This window comes from Hyaena hyaena, unplaced genomic scaffold (genome assembly GCF_003009895.1).
Source record: "Hyaena hyaena isolate Hyena2069 unplaced genomic scaffold, ASM300989v1 scaffold_543, whole genome shotgun sequence".
NCBI classification, from domain to species: domain Eukaryota; kingdom Metazoa; phylum Chordata; class Mammalia; order Carnivora; family Hyaenidae; genus Hyaena; species Hyaena hyaena.
The window spans coordinates 584,088-608,740 of record NW_024081173.1 but is presented as its reverse complement, the minus strand read 5'-3'; the positions used below and the strand labels follow the sequence as shown (position 1 = coordinate 608,740).

Genomic DNA, 24,653 nt, shown 5'->3' with positions numbered 1-24,653 from the left:
GGTTAGAGAAGAAACTTCTTTGGAAAAAAAGCTGTGGTCATGCCGTGAGTTGTCATCACGCTGCTGAGAGAAACTGTGGTGAGTACCATTTTCTAACTCCTAGCCCAAAGAGGCATCATCAAGAGAACTAATCAGGGAGCTCTGAGTTATGTTTTTTTGCAGTTAGAGGACCTGCATCAGGCCTCAGAAATTTAGAGTGGCCCATGCATCAGTATGTGACTCCTAGGAAATCTAGAAGGGAAAGCAAAGGCAGGCTGGTTAACTATGTGAATGGAAGGACAAGTGTGCTGGTGCTTGAGAATCAGCCTGCTTTTCCAGTCTTTGTCAGAGCATGAGATATGTGAGTGGTTCTCAGGGACCAGATCCAGACTGCAGAGGACAGAGCCAGTGAGGAATTGTTTTGAATCTGGTCAAGTCTGGTGACTGGAAGAGTCAGGGGATAGACCACACATATGAGGTTCAAGGCAGATTGCTAGACCCTTGGGACTCAGGAAGGAGTTCACAAAGAACAGCCCAGAGAAGAGTCTAGGTCCAATGAACTGTCTGAGAGAAGGACCCTGCAGGGACCCTCTGCATAGCCCATGAAAACTCTCCAAGAAAGCTCAACATCAGGACTAACAATTTTCCAGACATACAGACAAGTCCTTAAACATATCCATGCATTACAAGCCCAGAGAGAGCAAAGCCAACGTACAACAGAACCAGCACAAGGGAGAGCTCTCCTGTCCCTTAAATTCTTCAACCTTGGAAGAGTCAGAACATTAGCTAGTAGGGTGAGGGAACTGCAGAGGTAGTATGGGGAAAAGGAGAAAATCACCATGGCCATCACCCTACCATAGACTCTTCCAGACTGAAGCAGGGTCAGCCTGGGAAGGGCAGAGTCAACATAAAACCAAGGACAGATGTTTGCGTAGTACATTGTCATGGCATTTCTGTTTATAACTTTAAGTGGTTCTAGAACTCTCTATCGCCTGTGAAAATCAAACTCCAGGGCCTGCTAGAGTTTTTTTAACCAAGGGCAAAGGAAGGTCATTAACACCTAATCAAGTTTAAAGGGACAGTGACAAAGAAAATAAAAGTTTTATGTTACAGATTATGCTTGTTCGGCATACTTGTTACATAAAGGTGTATCTGTATGTTCATTTTAAGTAGAAATGATACAGAGAGCTCCTAAGTACATAGCCATGTATTTAACATATATCAATAAATATAAGTATCTATTTGGACTAACTGAATCATTTTTTTTTCAGTAAAATAATTTGACTTTGGAACTAATATTAGTAAATGTATTTCAATATGTCAGTACTTCAGACTATAAAGTAAGTTGTTATAAATTATTTTTCTCATTTTTTCTATTTTCTCCCATTTTAAGGTTTAAAGTAAACACAAAACAAAAAACATTAGGGAGGAGCAGACAGCCTTGAAGACAAGAGATGGATATAATGGGGTTGTCAGAGAGAGAACGGTTCAAATTTGTCTTTTTCAGTCTCCCCAAACCTATCTATTCCAGAACACCTTTCCTCCAGTATAGCACTTCCTAATACGGTCCCCAGGATAGCAATAGGAATTATTTGAAATAAAATTGGTTCCTAGTGAAATATGCTTTGGAAATTCATGTCCATTTACCAAGTCTTACCTTCCCTGGGATCTTCTCAGACTCCTTAGTGTATGTATATTGTAAATTTCCAAAGTGGGTATATAGTGTACGGCATTGTCCAAACATGTTTGATCACAGAGTATTGTTTTGGTGAGGGCCATGCTTTGGAAACATACCTTTAAGAGTCTTGGGTGGCTCAGGTGGTTAAGCGTCCGACTTCAGCTCAGGTCATGATCTCACATTTCATGGGTTTGAGCCCTGCGTCGGGCTCTGTGCTGACAGCTCAGAGCCTGGAGCCTGTCTTTGGATTCTGGGTCTCCCTCTCTCTCTGACCCTGCCCTGCTCACAGCCTCTCTCTCTCTCTCTCTCAAAGATAAAATTTTAAAAAATTAAAAATAATTAAAAAACAAAAATTAGAATATTAAAAAAATAAGAGTCCTGGTGGATTGGTCCAAATTTGATAGATATTCTCACAAGAACAAACAGAATATAGATTCTAGGGGCGCCTGGGTGACTCTTTTGGTTAAACATCTGACTTTGGCTCAGGTCATGATCTTGTGGCTTGGGAGTTTGAGCCCAGTGTCAGGCTCTGTGCTGACAGCTCAGAGCCCGGAGCCTGCTTCAGATTATGTCTCCCTCTCTCTCTCCGACCCTCCATCCACCTCTCAAAAATAAACATTAAAAAAAAGAATATAGATTCTAAATCTTAAAGTTATCAGAGGATTTGAATGATGATTGGTAAGGGCTTTTTACAGAGGAGGGAAATATATCCTGCCAGTCAATTTATTCTTTCTGGTTTGGATGACTTATTGCAGATGCTGTTACCATTGATGTATGAAATGAGTGTAATGGAGTGAAGATGCTGAAGAACTAAGGTGGTCATTGTTGATTTTGTGGCAGAGGAAAATATGGGTATATTTAAAAATCTATCCACAAGGATATATATTCACAGCATATGCATGGACATTAAGAACACAAGTGACTTAGTTTTATTAAAATGCCTTTCTGCATTTGTGATCCTGGATGTAGGATTTAGCTTAGTACCGTTAGGATGTACTTTAGTGTTTCTTTATGAAATAAGTGGTGTTGTCTGTTGTATTTTGTCTTGGGTAATTTGGAATACTAACTGTGTGAACTTCTAAACCTTTCCTTGCATTGGAAATGGTTCAGTTACAACCAGAATTTGGGGTTAGTTTTAATATGTTTTAAGAAATAACTATTCTGGCAACATCCATCTGTCCATGTGTAGAAGTGAATGCCGGAGTCAAGCTAATCACGGTTTAAATTACTGCTCTGTTATTTATTTGATGAATAAACCAGGGCAGATTTCTTGGTACTTCAACTCCATTTTCTTAATTTATAACAGCATTTCTCAAATTTTGCTGCAGAGATAGAACTCCTTTGGGTACAACAGTAGAACTTGGGGTGTTTAGATGGGATTCCTCTGTCTTCACTCCTGATAAGCTCAGAGCAGCCTCTTCTTTCTACCTGATATTAGGCTCATAGCATTTCACTGATAGTATGGTTTATGTGTAAAAGTTTTGAAGACCATTTTCCTGCTTCTTGGACAGTCATGATTAAATGAAGTAGATCAGAAGGAGCAAGGAGGAAGGCAACTGTTGAAAGCTTGGAAATGAATCCCAGCTCTGGTGGTGTAGCGCTCAAAAAATTCCTTATCTCTCTTTTGTCTGGGCAGAATAACTCATCTCATTAGCTTATTGGGAGGATCATGAGAGGATGTACAGTTAGTGTATTAGCACACCACCTGCCACATAATATCCTCCCTAGATGTTGGTCATTGTTCTTGTTACTATTGAAACTCCTTGCCCAGTAGCTACTACATGCTGACTGTTCAACAGATGTTGGTGCCCAGTCAACCTACCTTCTTTGAGTGCCTGCAAGTACGGCTCTCTGGGCTAAGCTGTACAGGCTTCAAGGATAAAGAAAGCCTGGAAAGAACACACATAGAAGCAGCACCTGACACAAGCGACAAATAGATTTTGAATTGGATAAAAAAATGAAGTCGAAATTTGACTAGTTTGGGGGTGCCTGTGTGGCTCAGTCAGTTAAGCGCCGACTCTTGATTTTGGTTCAGGTCACGATCTCACGGTTTGTGAGTTGGAGCCATGCATCGGGCCCTCTGCTGTCAGTGCAGAGCCTGCTTTGGATCCTCTGTCCCCGCCTCTCCTTCTTGGCCCCTCCCCCACTCGAGCTCCGTCTCTCAAAAAGAATTACAGATTAAAAAGAAAAAGAAATTTGACTAATTTTATTAGCCATGAAAAGGTATTTAAGCACCTAGACAAGAGGATATTGAAGGGTGTGTTGCTTACCCTGAGAATCAATAAAGAACGTTTTCTTTTTTTTTAACTGGACTTGAGTTCCAATAAAAGTTCAGTTAAGAATATAGCCAATCATTCTAGATAATTAAGGTTTCTGAAGTCCTTTGAGTTTTAACCCTTGTTGAAAGCCCCTAAAGAATTATGTGGCTCCTTCTTGCATTTTACTTTTTTATTTTTATTTTTTTAAATGTTTATTATTTTGGGGAGAGAGAGAGCGAGTGCAAGCAGGGGAAGGGCGGGTGGGGGCGGGGGGACACAGAATTAGAAGCAGGCTCCAGGCTCTGAGCTGTTAGCACAGAGCCCGACATGGGGCTCGAGCTCACAGACCGTGAGATCATGATCTAAGCTGAAGTTGGCCACTCAACCAATTGAGCCACCCAGGCGCCCCTACTTCTTGCATTTTAAATGGAATCCAGAGGATATGATTAAGTCTTTCTTCCTTGGAGTGCCTGTAAGCAGCATCTTAGAGCAGAACTACAAAAACTGGACTATGAGATCAAGTTGAATGTGTACGAATACCAAGCATACTTTGTATGTTGTCTTAAAAAATCCTCATTAAAGATCATTTTCTTATAAGAGGTCTAAGAAAAAAAGGGGAGGGGGACAATCAGATCATTGAGAGTTGCCAGTAATTTAATTCTGGGGGAAACCCCCCTACAAAACTGTGTTGTAGGTTAAAAAAAAAAAAACAATTGAAAAGCTCAGACTGTCTCTTGAATGGAAAAAATGTTCTTGTACTGAGCACTCATTTATTTAACAAGAACTGAGTGCCTCCAGACATTACGTGAGGCCCTGAAAATGTCATGGCGCCTAAGGCACACATGGTATTTGCCATGCGGAACTAACACTTTAGTTGGGTAGACAGGCTATCAAGCAGTCATACCAAAATATGTAGAAATGATTCCATGGAGGAAAGTTCCAGAAGCTATGGAAGTATGTGTAGGAAAGTTGAGAAAGCTTCCCTTGGGAAGTGACAGTTGAGCTGAGGTAGGAGTTAATAAGAAGGGAAGGGAGGAAAGCATACTGAGGGCAGAGGAGGCAGCAGATGCAAAGCCCACGGTGGGGAGAGCAGCGCTGGCATAACCAACAAGGACAGGCTCCCACGCGCCTGGAGAGTACTGGGAGAGGCCCAGGCAAAGGCCAGTCCACAGGGGCCTAATGGGCCAGAGCAAGGTGATGTCCCTCCTCCTCTGTGCTTGGAGTTACTTGTGGTAACTTTGCTCTTTCATAGAGTGATGGTTAAATCTCTATGGAAGGTGCAACCCACCTTCTATACTATTCTGTGCATTTATTTTGGAAATGTTTAATACCGAAGGAATTTTATTTAATTTTTGTAAGTCCAAGTCTTAGAGCAGGAGTAGCTCCTTAACCCAATGCCCCGTGTGTATATTGTGAAACCATATATTGTTCTGAAACCATAGGTCTGACCGAATTTGAGATTTCGCCAAAAGGCCCTCAGATTTGAAGACCCTAAGTATTCCAGTGTTATGTAAATCCTCCATTAGAGGAATATGCTGGTTATTCTCCAGCCCATCCCCATAGTCTATTGGGCAACTGTCTTTGCTCTGTTTGGGTGAGAGGACTCACCACAAGTCTGGTCTCTATGGACTACATCACCCGGACTCCCACGGCTATTGCTTGGTTCAGTTCAGTTTAGTCAGCCTGGAGAGACATGAGGTAATGAGAGGAGAGAGAAGTGAGAAGGTGCTGAGGTCAACATCCCAGCATGGATCCGCCTCATGGTGGTAGTCCCCATCCCTCTTACCTCATCAGGTTCTGGTAACACTGTCTTTCCCTTTGTCCTTTTCGGCCTGCTGCAGCTAGTCCCGGGGCTCTCGGTGTCCTTAACTTAGAGACTTCTCTGTACCACCTCTGAGAGTAGTTCCTTCATTTAATTCTCTGCAAAGATGATTGTGACCTCTTCCTGTTGGGATTTCAACTGATACCATCATAATCTGGTTTTTGGTTACCTGTTATATTCTTCCCTTTCCAATACCTGGGTAGGCTTTGGGTTTAGATAACTAAGGACGAGAAGAACACTGGTGAAATCCTCTGGACAAAATGCACACTTTCTTCATTTTGGACTCAAAATAGATCAGTCCCTGGAGGAAGGAAGGGCACTGTTTGTCATCATATATCTGCCTGGCTGTCATTCAAGACCTAATTGGGCTCTCTTAAATTTCATTCTATTCCTACTTGTCATGTTTTTGGACCCCTGAGAATTTTCTTGCCATGTGTGTACTGAAACAGGGCATTTTGATGCTGTACGTATTTTGATCTTTAGAGTACAAAGAAGAGGATTTTGGTCACAGGCACAGTAGACATCTTCACACACTCTGACCCTGTACCTGAACCTCACCCTTGCTTTTAATTTATCTTTACTTTTTAAAATATGCATGAATATTTTCATAATTGATTTTTACTTTTCAAAATATATGAGTATTTCATAAAATATATGTGAATATTATTATATAATATAATACATCGTATATGTATATTATATATGTGTAAAAGCCAAGAGAATAGTATAATGAACTGCCATGAGCCAGTCATCCAGTTTCCATGATGGTCAGTATCCCATCACTGAGCACACATGCATATTATTCTCTGTAATATTTTATAGTGAATCTTGTTCATCATATAATTTCACTTATAAATACACTTTTGTGCTTCTTTAACAAATAAGGACTTCAAAAGTAACTGTAGCACACATGCAATGAAGTGAACAATGATTCTTTAATATCTAATAATCCATGTTCAGTTTTTCTCCATTCCCTCAAAATTCTTTTTCTATTTTTTTAATGTTTTTTTTTTTTTTTTAATTTCTGAGAGAGGGAGAGAGAGAGAGGGAGACACAGAATCTGAAACAGGCTCCAGGCTCTGAGCTGTCAGCACAGAGATGGATGTGGGACTCAAACCCACAAACCATGAGATAATGACCTGAGCTGAAGTCGGACGCTCAACCAACTGAGCCACCCAGGTGCCCCTCAAAATTCTTTTTCAATTGAGATTTTCAAATCACAAGCCATAAAACATCTTCACATTGAATATAGTAGCTGTGTCTCTTAAGTTTTTTAATTTTTAGGATTCCCTTACTTTTATTTTTTTTTATTACAACAACAAAACACTAGAAGTGTACACACTAAGTGCTCAATGAATGCTTAAAAATGAACAGCCCTTGTAATTACTACTTAGGCAAAGATACAGAACATCACTAACACCTAGATGTTTTCAATCATTACATGTACACCTGCTTTCCAGCATAGCCATTGTCCTATTGTCATAGATTGATTTTGCCATTTTTTTCACATTATATAAATGCAATTACTAACATTTCATCTTTTTGGTGTGGCTACTTTGGGGGGAAATTCAACCACTTTTTAAAAAATCAACTTACTGAGATATAATTTGTATATAAGTAATTGTACCCATTTACAGTGTTTATAGTTCAATGGATTTTAAAAGAAGTATGCACCCATGACACTACCAGTGCCATCAAGATATAGAACATTTCTCTTGCCATGAAAAATTCACTCCCGTCAGATTACAGTTATTCCTTCCCACTGGTCTCAGCCTTCAGGCAACAACTGATGTGTTTACTATCACTAGAGATTATTTTTAATTTTCTAGAATTTTTAATAAATTGAATCATACAGTATATCCTCTTTTATGTCTGGTTTCATTGACCATAATGATTTGGAGAATCGTGCAGGTGGTTGCAAGTATTAGTAGTTTGTTTCCTTTTATCGCTCAATAGTATTCCATTATATGGGCATTTTATATTTTGTGTTCATTCATTCATTCATTCATTCATTCTTTATATTCATTTGTTATTGGTTTACCTATGGGTTGTTTATAGGTTTGGATTATTTTGAATGAAACTTCTATCATTTGAATGAAACTGCTTTCATTCAATATTCATTTATTGAATGAATCTTTGTACACAAATATTCATGTGGACATACTTTCATTTCTCTGGATAAATAAAAAGTTTAGAGTGAAGTGTCTGAATTATATATTATGGATGTTATAGATGTAAAATTTTAAGGAAACTAACAGTTTTTTAAAGTGGTTGTACCATTTTTTAAAAATTCACATTATCACTTTATGAGCATTCCAGTTGCTCTACATTCTTGCAAACCTTTGGCAAGGTCACTCTTTTAAATTTTAGTTGTTCTAATGGGTATGTGCAGTTATCTTGTTGTGGTTTTTGTTTGTAATTCTTGATGATATTAAACACCTCTTCATGTGCTTATTTGCCATTGGTATAATTTCTTTCGTCCAGTGTTTTCAAATCTCTGGCTTTTTTTTTTTCTCCTTTCTTGTTGAGTTACAGGAGTTCTTTATATATTCTGGATACAAGTCCTTTGTCACATATGTATGTTACAGATACTTTCTTCTATTGCAGGGCAGTGACTTTTAAAACACAGAAGTTTTAAGTTTCGGTCTGTTATGTTTTTTGATCCTTTCTAAGGAATCTGACTCTACTCCAAGCATGCAAATATTTTTTCCCATGATTTCTTCTAAATGTGTGGTCTGCGATCTATTTTGAGGTGATATTTGCAGATGGTATAAGGTAAGAGTCAGTATTACTTCCTCTGGCCTTCCCACCCAGTATGAATATCTAGTTGTTTTAGCACTGTTTACCAAAAAGATTCTATTCCATCATTGAATTGCCCTGACATCTTTGTCAAAAATCAATTAACCATTTGTGTGTGAGTCTATTTCTAGACTACCCATCTGTTTACTTGATTAATTTATCTGTTCTTTCACTAATAACACACTGTTTTGGTTAGTGTGGCTTCATAGTCTTAAAATCAAGTAGTTTGAGTTCTCCAATTCTGTACTTATATATTAAAATTGCCTTTGTTTGGGGGGTGCCTGGGTGGCTTAGTCAGTTAAGCATCCGACTTTCGCTTGGGTCATGATCTCGCGGTTCGTGGGTTCGAGCCCCGCGTTGGGCTCTGTGCTGACTGCCAGCTCAGAGCCTGGAGCCTGTTTCAGTCTGTGACTCCCTCTCTCTCCGACCCTCCCCTGCTCACGCTGTCTCTCTCTCTCTCTCTCCTAGAAATAAATAAAACATTTAAAAGTAAAATAAAATAAAATTGCCTTTGTTTTAGTTCATTTGCATTTCATATAAATTATAATCAGTTTGTCAGTTTCTATGAAAAGTCATGTTGTCATTTTGAATTTTGATTGGAATTGCATTGAATCTTTAGATCGAATTTTGAGGGAAATGCCATTTTGACAATATTAAATCTTTCAGTCTAGGAATATGTTAAATCTTTCCATTTATTTAGTTCTATAATTTCTTTTTACAATGTTTTATAGATTTTAGTACAAAGGTCTTGCATGGATTTCATGGGGTGGCATAGGAAATTGAATTATACTTTTAGTTTTATTTTCCAATTATTCATTGCTTATGTTAAAAATACTGTTGGTTTTTGTATGTTGCCTTCATATCTTTTGACCTGTTAGATTCATTTATTAGTTTTATTAGTCTTTTTGCAGTTGTTTAAGCTTTTCTACATACATGATCATGTCATCTGTAAGCAAAGACAGTTTAACTTTCTTTCTGGTGTTTACTTAAGGTTTGTCTTTTATGTGTATTAATCCAGTCTTACAATCTGTCTCTTAAGTTTTTATTTTGGTTTTAGGAAACCTATAATTCATCATTTGCCACCTATACTGTCTCCTCTTCTGTGTTATTGTTGCCATGTAATTCAATCCCACCCCAAGACATTTTTAATTTCAACAATCTTATTTACTTAGCACTTCCCCACATATTTACCCCACACTGGTACTCTTCACTGAATTCCACATTCTGTGCTTTCATCTGGGAATGTTTTCTTCTGCCTAAATAACGCCATCTACTTCCTCTTAGTACTCCTTTTCAAGTAGATTTTATCTTCTTCCAGAGAGGTGTTAATTTTCTGTCAGGTGGATATGGTATGAATGGATCATGTTCTTGATCTAATCAAGAAATGAGATTTTTCAAAGTTGTGTCTGGTTTATTTCCCATTTGTTCTAACAACTCAAGTCCTCAGAGTTACTTAGCTGAGCGTCTGGGATGTTTGCCATGGCCCTTTGTCCTTAGCAGGTTCTAAATCCAGTGTTTGTCTTCCAATCATTCCTGGATTGACAAAATCACTCCTTAGCTGTTTAGTGTCTTAGCAACTGATTTTTGCTCAGCTTTTTGCCCCCCACTCCCACTCCACACACTTGTAGCTGAGGAATGTGCACATCTGGAGGAGGAATTTGAACTGGGAATGTTGAAGTCACTTCTCTGTGGTCCCCCTTTCTCAGAAGTCTTAGCCCCTCAAGTCCTAGCTGCTGCCTCTATAGCCCTTAATTTCAAGTTTTATCTCTTCAACACACAGAAGCTGCTGCAAGTTAAAGGTTGCTACTTTCTACTTGGTGAATATCCCCACAATGCAAATTAACAGGTGCCCTTAGGACAAAAAAAAAAAAAAAGCTGCTGTAAATATGGGGCCGACTTGAATGAGCTTTCATTTCCTGCTTAAAGCCTGCTTGCCTTGGTGGTTCTGCAGTGCTTTCAAACAGTCTTATTTTGTATTCCATGCACCATTATAATTGTTTTCTGTTGGAGGATTAGTCAGATAAAAGTTGCTCCTTCAGAGCCAGAGATATAACTCTTCCAGCTATAGTTTAAGAAAGGCACTTCCCACCACCATTTTTAAAGATGCCATTTGTTGAAAAAGAACCCTAGGCCTTTTTTTTCTTCATTGAAAACCCTGCACTTTGGATTGCTGATTATTTCTTTGTAGTGCCATTGTTTGAATGTTTCTTTATTCCTCATCTTGGTAATAGGTATTTGGTTAGATGCAGAGGTTGTTTGGTAGTAACATATCATAGGGGACACTGTGTATCTGCCACTGCATTCACTCCATGAACCATAAAATACGGTGGTTCCCAAACTTGGCTTCACATTACAATCATCTGATAAATCTTTAAATAAAAGAAGGAAAAAAAACCCTGATGCTTGATTACTATCCCAGACATTATGATTTAATTGATATGGAACGTGAGCTGAACATTGGGATTTTTAAGAGTTGACCCTGCCGCCTTCTCTGGTCAGATGATGTTAATGTGCAGCAAAGTTTGGGAAACACTGATGTAATGTCTGGTCATCCCACTTTTAGTTAGTTTAGGATTGACTCACAGATTCAAGTGTTGTCAGTCTGATCCCTTCAATAACAAGATCCCCATCAAGCTTTAAGCTAATGTTTTAGGAGCCATTGATGGTGGTTGCCTAGAACCATTATGTCATTAAGAGTTACAGATGGTGATTTTCTAGTTGTCATTCCTCATCTTCATATTAATGTGATTCCTTTATATGGGACTTTCAATTCCTGTTTCATTCCCTTGATATGCAATCTGTACAGGAAAGTTAGGATAAATGCCTAACCATTCCCTTTTATTTATATATTTTCTTAATTATGAGTTGGTACCCTAACAACTTATAAAGGTGACCAATGATATTTTTTTCATATCATTATGGAACTCATGGATTTTTGTTCATTAGATCTGTTTCATTCTACCACATTTAAAGTTCTTTTAATGTTGAAATTGATTCATCTTTGGCCAGTGGGAGCCCCTTTCAGGTTGGCTCCAAGTCCTTTGACATGACTCTAGCAGGCTTTGATAGCTTCTGATGACAAGCTTTCCATGTTCATTGTGTCCATTTCCTGTGCCAGATCTACAATCTGCCATTTCTTCAAGGATCCCTGGGTTCGTTTCAGTGAAAGGAATTGCTTAGAGACCAAAATAGAGGCACTAAGTACAATCCTATCCTTAACCCTCAGCCTTTTCCTCATATTTCCCAGTTTACTTGGCCAAGAGCAATAACAACAACAACTGGAATTATTATTCCAGTTCTACCACATATTGCATGTTTGTCTTAGGATGCTTTCCTTCCCTGTGCCTATGATCCCTTCTGTAAAATGGCGATGATAATCGAAAGCCCAGGCATAATCCTTGTAATGGTTTTTTTAATGAAGAGCCAACAGGATCACTCATTGTTGGTGGCAGTAGTGGTAGTAGTGATAGGGCCATAATGGTAGTAGTGATGGTGGCAGTTCATTGTTTGCAACAGATAATTATGCACCTAATATGTATAAACACCGGGCATAAACAGTAGAAGTAATGGTAGGAGGAGGAGGAGATCTCATACCTATAGTAGTCTTTGAGTTTTCTTCAATAAGTAATCATGTGTCAGGTACCAGGCTGGGCACTAGGGATACAGTGACAACTAAGAAAGGTATAGTCATTGTCTTCCAGGAGAAAGACAAAACAACAAGTAAACTGGCAAATAAAAACTATTCTTATTGATCCAAAATTACGCACATAGGTATTTCCCCAGGTTAAGGACAAAAATTCCAAATAGTTTCATGCCACCATCACAACGACTGGCTCACAACAGTGCTATCAAAGCAACCATATTGAAATGTCTTTTGTCCAAGTGTCCCGTTCATGTTGCTGAGCCACTAATTTTTTTCCTAAGCATCTTTCCCCTGATGAGAATTGTTTTTAATGAAGGTGTCCTTGGCTGTGGTTCAGAGGATTGAAACTGGGCCTTCCTTCTGTTTTCCTTTCCCCGGCACTACGGTATTCCCATTCAGAGCTGATTCCCAAGGAACTCCACCCTCCTTGAAATGGGAAAGTGCTCTCCCCCTCTCTGTGACTTGCCTCAGAGGAATGGAAAGGTGCCATCAAAGGGGGAGTTTGTACAGAACCCCGAAGTGGGAAGCCACTTGACTCTCTCTTTTACTTCAGAAAATGAGGTCGCAGGATGTCCCCTTCCGTGAACTGAATAAAAGACCAAGGGAAAACCTCTTCCTGGCCTACAGCTAAAAGTGGTCTCATGCTGTGAAGGAGTCACTTTTTGGCTCTTTGTGCAGTGGCCCAAAGACTGTCTCAGCAGGGTAGGAGCGCAGGAAGTCAGCAAGGTGAGAAAGTTATTCTCCTCTCATACTTAGGGTGATGCTTACTTTCTCCATATGGAGAGAGTCTCTTAATTGGAAAAGAAATAACACAGATTTTTCAACATCTTGCCATTCCTGGTTCTTTGCTTCTTTTCTGGCTGAGTTACAATTGCCCAGACTTCTGCCTCCTCTTGGTAAGTAGACCAGTCCATAGGAACTAATCCAACCCCCTGTTGTGGCCAGCAGTCTGTTTGAGCTGTAAAAGGTGCCCTGCATCTTGTCTTTACCCTCAAAGTTCTTGTTGTTTAGAGGGCACAGGTAAAATTCATTTATTCCACAAATCCCAACTGATTCTGCACAGGGTTCCAGGACCAAAACAAAAACCCAAAGGTATTTGCAATCTGTCCCCTAAAAGTTTACCAACTGGCTCTCTCAGGGTATTTACCATAAGGCAGCCCGTGCATGGTATAATGGTCCGGAGTATGGGTTTTGTGTTTGGAGACCTTGGGTTCAAATCTCGCCTTGGCAGATGACTCTGCAATCCTAGACAAGTTGCTTTACTCCTCTGAACTTTAGTCTTTAATCTGTCGCAAGAAAATGCCAAGTGTCAGTCAGATACCATACATTTATGGAGTGTCCATGATGTTCCAGGAACTTCCTTCTGAAGCACAAGGGATGAAGTCAGATAACAAACACACACAAAAATCTGTGAGATGGTCTCAAATCCTGATAAAACCATAAAGATAGATAGAGCAGGGGAGCAATGGAGGGAAGGAGTAGTTGTGGAGGTGGTTGTGTGTAAAATAAAATGGTTCAAGAGGGAGGGGGTGGCCAACTGTCAAATGCTGCTAAATAAATGGTTAAATGAAGGGAGGCCTGAAATTGGCCACTGGCTTTGGCAAGATGTGGTTTGTTGATGACCTTTACTAGGGACATGCTATGAGTTGCCTTCGATCTTTAGAAATTCATAATAAAGGGAACATACATGGTGATTCTGGCTTTTTAAAGAATCCAAAATCATGCTTTAAAGGAAATGGATCCTATAGTCAGGCTGAATTTAAAAACATTTCTAGAGAATTTTGTATTTCCGACTCTTAATAAATCGCATTACAGATAATAGGGGGAAACTAATGGCTGCCTACCACGTACTTCTGTAGGTTGTATTACTGAACTCTGCTGCACTGTCCCCAAATTGTCCTTCTCTTGGGGGGTCATTAACAACACTTTTTAGAATTAAGATCTTTTAGGATTGAGAGCACAAAAATGACCAAGTCTGAACAAATCCCAGTGACTTTTCAAGATACATCAAAGCCAGCGTTTACAAGCAGCATTTAGGGCTGATTAGGATGGACTGCTCTCCGCTTCTGGCACAGAGAGTGTTCTCCTGAAATTCTTTTCCCCTTCTCCATTCATTACAGAGATGTTTTCATCTTGTTGATCATCCACAGCCATCAGAAGAAACCCTGGCCCCACAGAGCGGTCTCTCTGGGAAGAAAAAGCCAGTGTCGTTTCCCTGGCATAGGACTGGGAGAAAAAAGCAGCCAACTCCTATTGATTCCCATTTCTCAGACAGACCGATGCCTTTAACACCCTGTAATGAAAGTTTTTATATGTGAGAGGGATTACCAACATCGGGCTGTTGTTGTCCTTTGATGTGCCCCAGCAACATTACAGTAGAAGTTATTAAAGAATAAATTGTGGACACCGACTGCTTCGCCCAAGCCGTTTGTTGCTTTGGCCCTGACCGGTTTATGTGGCGATGAATTTTCATTCGTCTCCTTCTCAAATGTGTTAGCTTTTAGAAATGTTTCCCTGTTTGGAGTTTTGTTTTTAGAGAGGGCTATGAGAGAAGCTTGACAACCTTTTTCAGTCCAGAAAATAAGTGGAGCCTTGAAAATTAGTAACAGTACCTAGGCATTCGTGTGGCCCGTGCACATCTCCTCACAGCCCCCAGCGCCAGCTTTTGCCTATTTTACAGATGAGGAAAGTGAAGCTCAGAGAATTTAGGACTTGGCCACCGTCACAATACTAACTGGATGCCCAGTGGAGGGGGAGAAATCGACTGGCGCTGCTCCGAGTCTAGTGTTTCCACTTAGAGCACAGCTGTGCCTGTGCCCACCCAGAGGGAAGGTTACAATTGTTTAAAGTCTGGAAAGTGATGAAATATGAGGAAATCGTGTGCCGGGGGACCAAGTGTTCCCCAGCTTCCCACTGAACCGGAAATTGTTGGGGCACCACTTCGGGCCCGAAACCTTTCCCTGGCAGCTGGGCTCGGTGTCGGCAGAGGCGAGCTGTGGCTCCAGGTGGAATCACGCAGATGGAGACCGGACCGCGAATGGGAGTGGGCTCATGCTTCCCCCTCGCTTGCTCAAATTAAGCTGCCTAACTTTGTTCCCAGGGAAGCCAAAGGTTTGCCAGGGGTCACCTAGCTTTTCTGAGTAGCTCTCCAGAACGCGAGGAGCGTTCATCTCCCTTTCCCAAGCGAGGGCAGACGTAGCTACTGCAAAATAGCTTGAAAGATTTTTCTAAATTTGGATTGCTTTATCCGGCAACTTGTAATCTGAAGGGCATGACACAATGCCGTCTCTCTTACAGTTCTGTTTCGATCCTTGATTTTATAGTTTCTCAGGTCAAGAGGATTGCAAATATGTAAATATTACTCCTTTTTATCCTTAAGTAGAATTATTAATAATTGTATTCCTTTTTTAAAAAAAAAATGTTTTATTTATCATTGAGAGAGAGAGAGTACAAGCTGGGAAGGGGCAGAGAGAGAGAGGGAGACACAGAATCTGAAGCAGGTCCAGGCTCTGAGCTGTCAGCACAGGAGAGCCTGACATGGGGCTCAATTTCGTGAACTCTGAGATCATGACCTGAGCCACCCAGCGCCGCTATGAATTGTATTTCTAATGGTAACTAATGTTGACTGTGTACTGACTGTGGGGGTAGGTATTATCCTAACAGCTTTACATACATTATTAGATGTAATAGTTCTATGATAGAGCAACTTTTATTATTTTTCTTATACAGATAGAAAAACTGACACTCAGAGAGTTTAAGTAATTTGGCCAAGATTGCACAGCTAGTTAAGGATGTGATCAGCATGTGGAATCAGGTGGTATGACTCATACCTCGTGTTCCTAACCGCCATACATACTACCCTGCCTTCTGAGTGCAGGTTCATAAACTATCTGTGACATTGTTTTGAGCACATTTTCTTCCTACCAGTTAAAGGTCATTTTATTTACTTTTTTTTTTTTTTTAATCAGAGAGATTGACTTTCATTTTAGGTTTGTCTTAATCTACACTTGGCATTTTCCAGAGGGGGAAAATGAAACCTCAGAGAACTAGCATGTCAGCACAATGGCCAGGGCTTTTTACCCACTCCATCTTCTCTTCTCTTTTGCTCACAGGGTATCTACTACTCAGAGAGACAGAGAGTTCAAAGTCAAATTTCAAGGTTCTGTGTTATTGATAACTTGCTTAGTGTTCCAAGGCTACAGAAGCTATGGTTCTTTGCTTTCTCAGGGTCTCAGAGGAACCTCTCTTATAGTGTCTGAGATGATGGTGAGGGAATGAACAGGTGCCTGAAAGAAAGAGGACTTTCTTTTTAACTTCTTCCTAGATACAGAGAATATTAGAAACAAGGCTTATTTACGCTGAGGTGTGTAACAATTTGAGAATATTATCTTGTATAGGCATTAGTGTGTTGTAGATATGCTATAAATAAATTATGTAAATTAATATATTAATAAATAGAAATTATTGCCAGGGATTTCTTTTGAGCAAGCTGAGAGACTTTGGATGTATTTTTCATCAGATTAATCTTATTTGTAAACCACATCTGGAAGTCAGAACCTACATTTTGTGCCTTTGTCACTACTTTCTGACCTTGAGGAAACCATGTTTTAGCCCCACATTTGGAGAAGAGGTGCCTTCTTACACCAACATCTCTTTATTCAGGCTAATCCGGACATCTGCATGTGCCAAAGTCAAAGACTTTGAGTCCTCTGGTGACGGGCCTGGTGCAACTTTAACTTTGGAGCTGAGGCTGTTGCTACATTTTTGCTGTCTGAGGAGATGTGCACGTGTAAAAACCGTGTGCTGAAAGTGGTTCCTGTGAGGAAAAATGGTCTTTCCATCTTCTGTGGTACTTGGGAGATCAGAACTCCTGCCAGAAATCAGAGAACTCATCCTCACACGTCATGTTCTGTGGCTACTAGCTGTTCTTAGAGGAACCAGCAGTTTGAGAATTAGGAGCCCCTTGCAGATGCTCGTGGCTGTCAGCGTGATTTCCCCCCATTGCTGGGAAGTTCACAGTTTTTCCCTGATGATAAGAAAGAGCCCTCTTTCGCCCAGTTCCCCCCAACCGTGATCAACATATTCTGGTTGAATCTAAAGGCTTTGGCACAGTACTTTCAATTTTAGAAGCTCTACCCATGGTGTTCAGTTTATGCATCTCTCAGTCCTGCTAGAAGAAGCTGTTGATTTGCCCAGGTCTGCGTAGCACAAACAATTCCAAGCAAGAGCTACTAGTTTTCCATGCTTCCTCACAGAGGAAGCTGTGTTTTTGCGGTACACAATGTGATTCACCGTTTGCCGCAAATGAGGAGAGTCAGGTTCTAAAATAGTTTTAAGATTCTTCTGAAGGAAAGGCACACTCTCTACGTAAGTCATTATCTGGGGAGTGCTGTGTGACACACGCAAGTGGTGGCATATGGTGGTGGTGGATGGACTGGGTCCCAGCAGAACTTCAGAGACCATTTGATGGATTTCTCTGAGACTCTAAATTAGACAGTACCTCAGGAAATGAAAGCAGGGCATTATTCATAAGTTGTTCTCCCCTGCTAACTTCCACACGTCTCCAAGGGTTAATTAATTTTTCTTCTTTATCCAGGGAACCCGTCTCTGGGTTAGGTTTATGACAGACTGATGGATGGAGAGGTCGGGCAAGCATAAGCATTTTTGCCATCTACCTTCTGTGTTTCTGCTTCGATCCTCCTGGTGTAAATCAGGATAGTGATGAAACAGTGTAGGGGTGTTGGAAAGGCAGGCCCCTACTTTTAGACTCTCTGAAAAATTTTCCCTTTATTTGATTTTGGTGGCTTCAGTCATATCTTCTAATACAGTTTCATACAAATGTAATCTGGCTTCCCCAGCTAGTACAACCCAAATCAAAATGATATTATACCTTTTCACAGCTGTAAATCCTTCCTCGAATTAAGGCTCTCAAACCTAATCTGCTAGAGGTCCATGGAGGAGGAGGGGAGCCCCAGCTCCCCACCACGAACAGCATTAAGCATCCAATGACAACTCAACAGAGACTTTTATCTTTTGTCCCTGTGAAATAAAATCTTCAAAGTTATCTGCCTTTTCTTTGAAACTTAGCACAGGCTGTACTTGGCCAGGTGTCTCAAAGCTGATACCAAGAGGGCAAAGATCAAGAGCTGTTTTTTACCCACTTCTTGCTGGGCTGCCTTTTTTTTTTTTTTATGAACTGGGAAGAAGTGAGGGTAAGATCTAAGGAGTGGCCGCTTTCCAATAAGGTTAAAGACACACAGTCACAGAATCCCAACAGAGACTCTAGCAGGAGATTGATGAATTAATTGCATCTACCAATTAACCAATGCAGTAATTACTCTGTGCAAAGCAGAATGAGATCAAGATAGGATGGGGTTGGGGTTGGGGGTGGCAGGTTGTAGGTGACTAGAAAGATCAGAAAGCCAGAGATCTAGAGGAGGTGATGTTCTTGGCAAAGCTCAACTGATGGTATTGGGTGCCTGAGTAAGAGGCCTGGCCGGGTCTGTAGGCAGGGCTGGGGTGGGGCTTGCTAAGTAGATGGACTTTAATACATAATAAGAGAGACAGTGAGCCAAAACCTTAGAAATACAGAACACACAGTTTCCAAAGAGGCTTCTTGTGGTGGTTCGATGCTACCTTTTTATCATTATTTCAGGAATTTTCTAGGGCTTCTAGACCCAGTCATCTAATGGCAGGGCTCTGATGGCTTTGGAAAGAGATTTGATTCTCTCAGATCAAAGTAAGAGGACAAGCCTGCATCTTCTGAGCACCCAGGGTGTTGCTATGCATTTGAGTCTCCCTCAGTGCCAGATGTGGGGTGATTTTTCAGAACCATTTGCTTTCTTTTCAACAGCATCTTCCTTTGGAACCAGCTTCCTCACACTGCTTTTCATTCACATAACTGATGTACCACACTCTGTTCTATGGTGTCAGCTACACATGCCAGAATATACCCCTTGGGTTTCCTGAGATAACTTTGAAAAGGAGCCCAGACCTCCTGGCAAGAAGACTTTTGGGTTGTTTTATCATTACACAGAATCCTTTAATATGGGTGTCAGGGTCCCAGTTTGAACCACTCTGTGGGAGGATACTTTCAGAAATCTACCATAAGACAAACTCTTCTCTCATCACTTCCATCCCTAGGGCAGCCAATATGACAAAGGAAAAAGAGCAGATTACTGATACTATCATTCCTTTGAAAAATATGTTTCAAGAGCAGCTACGAAGCAACCATGTACTGTTTTAAGATCTGAGAATACTTGGTGAATAAAATATATAGCATTCCTGCCTTCATTGATGGCCATATTGTCATCTTTAAATAGGTTTTGTGCTTTAAAGAATGCAAGGAGCCTGAAGTAACTTTGGAATTCTCATCAGAGGGGTGCAGTATGCATAGACACATTATAGTAGCCAGCAGAGGCAACAGAAAGGACAAAGGAAAAATAGGAAAGGCATTATTTTGGAATCTGACCAATGAAAATTATTCAGCTTTAAGGGACAAGAACTTATCAGAGAAAGATAGATTTGGCTAATCATTAGTTTAATGATTTTTCCCTTTGAGGGAAAAACATTCTGCTTTAATATTGGGCATGAATTTGGTCATGCTAAGCTAAGCTCTGCTTTGATAATAAGCAACTTCTAAGTCTCCAAGGCTTAAGGAGAAGTTTATCAGAGTTCCATTTCTGAAATGGCCCCAGTGTGAGGTGCTCCACAGACCTATTCCCCAGCAAAACAACCATAACTAGTGAAAATGATAGAAAAGAAACCCGACCTTTTAAAGTCTCTGGAATTGTCTATGTCTATTGTCTAACTGTATGCAGCAAATAAAGAAATATTTAAGAAAATATACTAAATCTTGGTAAGAGCAGCAAGGGTCTATGACATTTGAGCTATGACTTGTTCCTCCTCATCCCAACCCCATTTAATCCTTATGGAAGCTCTGCTTTGGGCAGATGGTGCCAAGACAATGGAGCTTACTTTCACTTTAGCTCTCAGTCAAGGAATGTGTTGTCTCATTAAAAGAGGCAGGCCACCAGCATTTCTCGTCCCATCCAGATCTGAGATACAGAAGCTAAATTCTTGGTGAATGAAGCTAACAGGTTAGAGACCACTTTCTTCCACCCAGCCCACACACATGGAGTGGAGACTACCCCAGGTGTGCCAGCTGAGAGTACTGAGATACAGATTACCCTTGCTTAGCTTGCTGGCAGCAGAGAGGTTCCATTCTGGGAGAGGCAACTCAAGAATACCAAAAATGACCACCCCTAACCAGTACCATGCTCACAAAGCAAGGGTGTCACTCCATTCCTCAGCTCCAGAGCAGCGACTCAGATTTGCTAGAGAGAGAGTCAGGCTAAAAGAAAAGAGAGTTCTAAAACTCTAGCCAAAGAAACTCAATTGATATGAAACAGAGTATGGGGAATTTTAAGTCTAAGGTGCTCTCCAAACCAGTAGAGACTGTGGTGAGAAGCAATTAAGAGGAGGTTGGTAGCTCTGTGATAGCTGTAGCCTAAGCATAGCTCACTTAGTTTACCAGATATTTTCAGGGAAGATCTGTCCTCCTGAAGTCAGAAAAAAATTTTTTAAAAAGTAAAACCCAGCAAAGCTGGTCTCAAAAGTACTCCCCCACCCCCAGCAAAAGAGTCTGAATTTAATTGGATCAAACTGTGGAGCAATTTATGCCCTGCCCTGGGGTATTATCAAACTCACTAGAACAAGAAGCTGGAAATTAGTGAAATCTAACAGTGGGATGTGATAGTAAATGATGCAGACAGTTTATTAGATCAGGGGAAAAGAGAAACAGATGAGGGAAAAAAGTAAAAAAGAACCTTGAATGTACAGTCTTCTCCAGTGTACATGGAATGTTCTCCACATACATCATAAAATAAGCCCCAAAAAATTTAAAATGCTTTAAGTCATATAAAGCATGTTCTTTGGCCACAATAGTGTAGAATTAAAAAACGATAAGAGAAATTTCTGAAGTTCATAAATAAATGGAGATTAAACAATACACTCCTAAAAAGCCAATGAGCCAAAGAAGAAATCACAAGAGAAATTACAAAAACAAACAAACAAGTAAACAAACATACAAAACCTTTTTTTTTTTTAATGTTTTATTTATTTCTAGGAGAGAGAGAGAGAGACAGCATGAGCAGGGGAGAGTCAGAGAGAGAGGGAGTCACAGACTGAAACAGGCTCCAGGCTCTGAGCTGGCAGTCAGCGCAGAGCCCGAGGTGGGGCTCGAACCCACGAACCACCAGATCATGACCCAAGCGAAAGTCGGACGCTTAACCGACTAAGCCACCCAGGCGCCCCAAAACCTTTTTTGATAAATAAAGATGAAGACATAGCCTACCAAAGCATATGGAATACCACCAAATGTTTAAAGAGAATGTAGATAGCTCTAAACACTTGCATTAAAAAAAAAGACCTCAAATCAGTAATCTATTCTTTCACCTTAAGAAAGTGCAGAAAGAAAAGCAAAATGAACCCGAAGCAAACAGAAGGATAGAAATAAAGATTAGAGTAGAGATCAATAAAATAAAAAATCAAATAAGCAAAAGTTGTCTCTTTGAAAAGATAAGCAAAAATGACAAACCTTTTTCTCAACTGACCAAGCAGAAAAGAGAGAATACTCACATTACCAAAATCAGGCATGAAAGAGGGGACATTACTACTGACCTTATAGAGAGAGACAAGGATTATAAGGTAATATCATGAACAGATGTATGCCAACAAATTAGATGAAATGCACAAAATTGCTAGAAAGATAAAAACTGCTAAAACTGACTCAAGGAGAAATAGGAAATATGAATAAACTCATCACAAGTAAAGAGATTGAATTAGTAACTTAAAAATGACCCAGCAAGAAAAGCCCAGGCCCAGAGAGCTTTACTAGTGACTCTACCAAACATTTAAAAAGATACCAATTCTTCATAAACTTTTCAAAAAATGAGAAAGAGCACTTTCTCTGCATTCCATGGGGCCAGTAGGAAGATATGACAAGGAAATAAGTCTACATTCCAATATCTCTAAGGAATATAGACACAAAAATCCTAAACAAAATAGTAGCAGTTCAAATTCATTAACATCTAAAATGAACAATACATCATGGCCACGTGGGATTTAATGCAGGAAAGCAAGTTTGGTTAAATATCTGAAAATCAATTAGTGTAATACACTGTATCAGTAGAATAAAAGAAGGCACATTATCATATGAATAGATGCAGAGAAAAATATTTGAAAAAAACCCGATACTTCTTTATAATAACAACACTCAATAAACTATGATAGTAGGGAACTTCCTTAGCCTGATAAAGAGCATATGCTAAAACCTAACAGTTAACATCATAATTAATGGTGGAAGATTGAATGCATTTCCTCTAAGATCAGGAAGGAGACAAAGATATTTGCTCTCACCACTTCAATTCAATATTGTACTGGTGGTTATAGCCAGGGCAGTTACGCAAGAAAAAGAAATAAAAGCATCCAGATTTGGAATGAAGAAGAAAAGCTATTTCTTATTTGCAGATGACATGATCTTGTATGTATCAATCCTAAGTATCCACTAAAAAACTATTAGTAATAATAAACAAGTTCAGCAAATTCACAGGATACAATATCACTATACAAAACAATTGTATTTCTGTACTCGAGCAATGAACAATAAGGGGGAGAATTAAGAAAAAATATTTACTGTGATATCAAAAAGAATAAAATACTTAGGGATAAATCTAATGAAATAAGTGTAAAATTTTTATCTGAATCTACATAACATTGTTGAAGAACCATGTATTGGAAATAACAGGGTTGAAATGGCAGTAGTCCCTGAAATGATCTACCAAATGAATGTAGTCCCTATCAGAGTCCTAGCTGACTAGGCAGTTCTTGGCAGAATTGACTAAAATAATGATAGAGGACCTCTTGATTTCAAAACTCGCAGATCTGTAGTAATCAAGATAGCATGCTACTGGCATAAGGATAGACATATAGTTCAATGGAGTGGAAACGAGATTCCGGAAATAAACCCTCATGTTTACTGTGAATGATTATCAGCTAGTCTGTCAAACAGCTCAATAGAGAAAGAATACTATTATGAAGAAACTATATGGACAAGTGGAGGTCCACATTAAAGAGTAAAGTTGGAGCTCTACCTCATGCCGTATTCAAAAATTACCTCAAAATTGATCAAAGACCCAAAAGTAAAAGCTAAAGCTGTAAAACTCTTAGGAGAAAACACAACCATGAATCTTCTTGACTTTGTATGAGGCAATGATTTTTTTTTGATATGTTAAAAGCATTAGCAACAAAAGAAAAAATAGATAAATTGAATATCATTGAAATTAAAACTTCTCTGCTTTGGAAGATTCCAACAGAAGAGTGAAAAGACTATCCATAGAATGAGAGAGAATACTTATACATCATATATCTGATAAGGGAGTTATATCTAAATATATAATGTGATATATATGTATTATTATGTAGGTAACATATATATAGTATATATTTATATGAAAACTATAAAATGTTGAATATATATAATAATTTAGGGACAACCCAGTGAAAAATGATCCATGGACCTGAGTAGATATTTATTGAGAAAGGATATATAAATTCTCAATAAGCCCATGGGAAGATGCTTAAAGTCATTAGCTATCAAGGAAATGCAAATCAAAACCACAGTGAGTCACCACATCACCCTCACTTGAATGGTTATAATCAAAAGGAGGATGTAGAGAAATCGGAACCCTTATACACTGCTAATGGGAATGTAAATTGGTGCAGAAACCTTGGAAAACAGTTACTAAAGAGGTTAAACAGTGATATCATATAATTTAATAGTTCCACTCCTAGATATATATCCAAAGATATGAAAATATGCACACATACAAAAACTTGTATGTGAATCTTCATAACAGTATACTTGCCGAAAAGTAGAAACAACTGAAGTATTCATCAACTGATGAGTATGTAAATAAACTGTGGTATATCCAATCAATGGAATATTATTTGTCAATAAAGAGAAATGAAACACTGATGCATACTACAACATAGATGAACCTTGAAAACATTATATTAAGACAGAGAAGCTCATCAAAACTGACCACACATTGGACCATAGAAAGCCCTAGTCATGTATATCATGGGCATACTTAAAATTGTCAACATTACTTAGTAACTTCCTTAATAATCTATATGCCCAATTATTGTTCTGCCGTTTTATTAGTTTATTATTTTTCTCCAGGATAAACTCCTCTCCCATCCTCCTAAAATGTTTAACTTTACGAATCATAGTCAAATCAATCCTGGTTCTCCATTCAGGTTCCTGTATTTTCTTGAGACTTTGTACCAGCTTCCTAACTTGGCCCCCTGGCCTTCTGTCCAATTCCACTCAAGTATGTAGCAGCTGTAAGAATTTTTCTAAACTTTGTCAGTCCTCTGCCTGAGCTCTCCAGATCTTCATCCATCACTGTC

The 24,653-nt window shown here is 39.4% G+C and overlaps 1 protein-coding gene and 1 non-coding gene across 2 annotated transcripts in view; one reads left to right on the top strand and one right to left on the bottom strand.

The window, feature by feature from the left end:
• FHIT (fragile histidine triad diadenosine triphosphatase) overlaps positions 1–24,653 on the top strand; it is a gene marked incomplete at its 3' end in the record, with an annotated part of 793,119 nt that overhangs the window by 185,551 nt on the left and 582,915 nt on the right. The gene's annotated exons all lie outside the window — the stretch shown is intronic.
• TRNAE-UUC lies at positions 21,405–21,489 on the bottom strand. Its single transcript has one exon. It is a non-coding gene; the product is annotated as a tRNA-Glu (tRNA).